Raw genomic sequence first — 4,193 nt, forward strand, 5'->3', positions numbered from 1 at the left:
TTTTGTCTCAAAAAAAAAAAAAAAAACAAAAACAAAAAGGAAAAAGCTATTATTGAAATCACCTGGTCTGATCCTGTTTCCATTAATCTTTCTAATACAGGCGGGGTGCGGTGGCTCATGCCTGTAATCCCAGCATTTTGGGAGGCCAAGGCAGGTGGATCACCTGAGGTCAGGTGTTCGAGACCAGCCAGAACAACATGGTGAAACCCTATCTCTACTAAATACAAAACAAATTAGCTGGGTGTGGTGGCACATGCCTGTAATCCCAGCTACTTTGGGGGCTGAGTCAGGAGAATCGCTTGAACCCGGGAGGCAGAGGTTGTAGTGAGCTGAGATTGTGCCATTGCACTCCAGCCTGGGCAACAAGAGTGAAACTCCATCTTAAAAAGCAAACAAAACAAAAAAACTTCCTCATAGAAAGATAATATGTAAAGGCTAAAAAGGGTTCAGAATAAAAAGCTCAAAGACTAATTTCATTTCTCATTTTTAGAGAACGGAATTGCTCAGGTATCTTGACCCCAAGTCCTAGGTATCACTGAGAAGGTGCTGCTTGCTTTATAAATTTGGTCCTCTGACAACCCCCCAACTTTTTTAGTACCGGGGACTGATTTCATGGAAGACATTTTTTCCCAGTCCGAGGGTGAATGTGGGGCCGGAGAGCAGATGGTTTTGGGGTGAAACCATTCCACCTCAGATCATCAGGCATTAGATTCTCATAAGGAGCGCATAGCCTAGATCCCTTGCACGCGCAGTTCACAGTAGGATTCCCACTCCCATGAGAATCTAATGCCTCGCTGATCTGACAGGATTCAGAGCTCAGGGCTATTTCTATTATAATTATTTCCCTCCTTTGTCAGCACATTGTTAAAGAGCTGATAGTGTTAGACCAGGGAAAAATGGCCCTGAAAGAGCTGGAGAGAGGGATCCCTTTATTTGTAGACAGTCTAGAGGGAGTCAAGAGGCCTGGGTCCAAGACAAGCTTCTCCACCACTGGCTATCTGTAGGAAAGCCATTGAGCCCCCATCATCAGCTGAGCGGGTTGCACCAGATTGTTTCAGAAGACCTGTGTGGCTCCTGAAATCTATGATAGCTGCAGATATCAAAGATAAGGAGATGTCTTGCCTGACTTAATGGTTAAACTAATGGGTTTCCAGGTCTAGGAATGACCTATAAGGTATCAGAGATGTCACAGGATAACAAAGTTGCTAGTGGTGGTATTCTCCTGAGTTGTTTAACGCAAAATCTGCATTATTGACATAAATGTGCAATCTACAAGAATCCTCTCTAGCTTAAACTAGGGCTGGGCTCTGCATAGCCAAGAACCTTTTCAGTCTTTATTTTTTCCTTGGTGTCCTTTCTCATCCACCTTCCTTTGACACTACCCTGCCCCCAGTCCCACTCAGGGCCAAAAGCATTAGAGAGAGCACTGGAATGAGTCCTGCTAACTTAGGAGCTCCTGCCCTCTGCTCTGGAGCCCTGAGGGCAGACGGGGAAGAGCAGGCAGGTTCCACTTTTCCTTTCCGCGTACCTTCCCATCTTCATTTTTTTCTCCTTTGCCCCTCATACATCCTTTAAGCCCTTACCTCTGCACAGATGAAGAACTGTCCCTCACAGGAAACCCATTTCATTGTGTCCTTCTACAGCATTTCAACTGAAATTAGGGGAAGCTGAGAATCGTCATTCTGAGTCAGATCTGTGCAGGAGTGAAAGTAACACATTTCTCAGAAGTGTGGTTGTTTCAATGCTCTCACTGGATCTCTGCTGCCTCTTATTCTCTTCTCAATCTGGATCTTCCTGGGAAACATACAGTTATGACACTTGGAATTTTTAGCATTTGGAGTTATGTGATTGTTTTCCACAGAAGGAGGAGAAAACTAAAGAGGGCAGAAGATATATTACCCCACCTCATATACATGTGTGCATCCACCCGCATGTGCATGCACACACACACACCCCTACTTCCAAGACTGAAATTGTATCCTTAAATGAAATATGATTTTTTGTTGAATTTCCATATGATCACAAAGTTGGAAGGGACCTTGGAGGTAGTCCAATCCAAACAGCCCCTCCGTGCATAACTCCATTCTGGAACGTCACTACCAGATGTTCATCAAGCTTTGGTGTTCTAGAGACAGTCCAATCTCTTTCCCTTTTGAAAAATTTCTGAAGTTTTGAAAATATGTGGTGTAAGTTTTCTCTTCTCTAGAGCATTCCCACTTTAATAATTTTGTTGACAACTTTTTGAGTACTGATATATTAGAAATTGAAGGTAGCAAGAAATTAGGTAGAAGAAGAAATAAGCTAGTCTTGACATCAAATTAAATCAAGTGAATAAATATCTACAGCTATGGGTAGAATAATTTGCTAGGGGTGTGAGAGTGGTGGGAAGGCCAAAAGGCAGAAAGAAGTCACAGTTGTCTCCTTCAGCAAGTTTAAATCCAGAGAGCAGATTAGGAGTAAATACTTTAAAATTTAAAAAGCCAAAGCACATACAAATAGCCATTCAAGTAGACAGTTAAAAAGTTGTCTCTTATTGTCTCTAGTTAATTGCTAAATGAAATGTCATGAAAGTATGGTGAGAGTTTGGAAGAAGGAAAGACACAAGTGGATTTTGAGTCTGAGGACATGGATGTTGAGGTCGGGTAGAACCCAGGTGAGCAGAACTGAAATGGTTATTCCAGGAACAAGACACTAGTCTGGAGAGGGTGAAGACTCAGAAATTCAAACTATTTTGTGGAGCAAAAGCAGAAAATTGAGTGTGTCGCATGTGGAGGGTTTGGGAAAGGAATTTGCTTTAATAAATGAGGTTAGGGGGCAGGCATGAGATTTGTGCCAATGCCTAAAAGCTTGGAAATTTAATCCTGGGCAAGAATGGTCATCTTTCCGGGCCTAGGCTTGTCATCCCCACCCATCATCCCAAAACTCTGTTGGTTGTCAGTATGATGACTGGGGGGAAAGGACAGGAGCAAAAGTTGCTGATCCCAGGTTAATCAAGCTGAGGAGAAATTTTGGTGGGAGGAAGCCAGGAAAATGTGACAGCATTTGACAGATGCTCAGCTGGGCTTTCCCCAGGCATTGTGTTCTGGCAGCGTGTTGATTAATTCCATCCACCTCAACGCAGGAAATCAGCTTGCCTGCTGAGTAAGAGAAGTCTGCACGGAACCCTGAGGAGTTGCTGCCAGCCTGAGGTTGCAAGGACAGGCCACGCCCACGGAGGCTGCCGCCGAATGTTGACAAAGAACAGCCTCAGTTTCCCATTATTCTCTTCATCCCACGCTTGCCAACGAACCTTCCAAAGTAGGAAGATAGGTATGGTTCTTAGCTATGAGAGAGTGAAGCTCTGAGATTTAAGACTTCTGTTGTTTTGTTTTGTTTTGTTTTTAATCTCAATAGCCTTTCAAGGATACTTGAGTCTTAATTTCTGTTTCAGAAAATGTAATATGTTCCGTGAACCTCACTACAATTTTATGGGAAGTTCAGCACCTTCCCTAATGTTCCCTAACGAGGTGCATCCCAGACTTTCATGTGATATGAATCATTTAGGCATCTTGTGAAAATGCAGCCTGATTGAGTAGGTTTGGGATTGGGGCCCCCAGGTGCTAACAAGCTAGATGCTGCTGTTCCCAGGACCAAACTTTGAGCAGTAAGATTCTCCTAGATTGCAGGATTGAGGGGTAAGAAAGAGCCAACTTTCTCATTCCAAATCTTGCTCTATCCGTATGTGCTGCCTCCCTTCCTGAAGCTGTTGTCCTCTCTCTCTCTATATATATATACATGTAGACGTCATAAACCTGTTTCGTATATAAAGAGGTTTGTTTACCTTAGACATGGAAATAATGGAAGAGGCTTCAAGAATTAATTAAAGAATTAAAGCACAACATACACATTGAAACAATTTCAATATAAGGCTCATGACTCTTAGTTCCCTGGTCATCTCAGCTACTAGGAATTTCTGGGTGGCAGCTCTCATTTCTCTTCTCTCTAGGGTTAGCTAAAATTCCTATTATTATAATTATTTTGAAGACAAGATCTTGCTCTGTCACCCAGACTGGAGAGCAGTGGCAGGATCATGGCTCACTGAAGCCCTGACCGCCTAGGCTGAAGCGATTCTCCCACGTCAGCCCCTCAAGTAGCTGGGACTACAGGAGCATGCCACCATGCCCAGCGTTTTTTTTTTTTTTTTTTTTTTTTTT

This window comes from Colobus angolensis, unplaced genomic scaffold (assembly GCF_000951035.1).
Source record: "Colobus angolensis palliatus isolate OR3802 unplaced genomic scaffold, Cang.pa_1.0 Scaffold51, whole genome shotgun sequence".
Lineage (NCBI taxonomy): Eukaryota > Metazoa > Chordata > Mammalia > Primates > Cercopithecidae > Colobus > Colobus angolensis.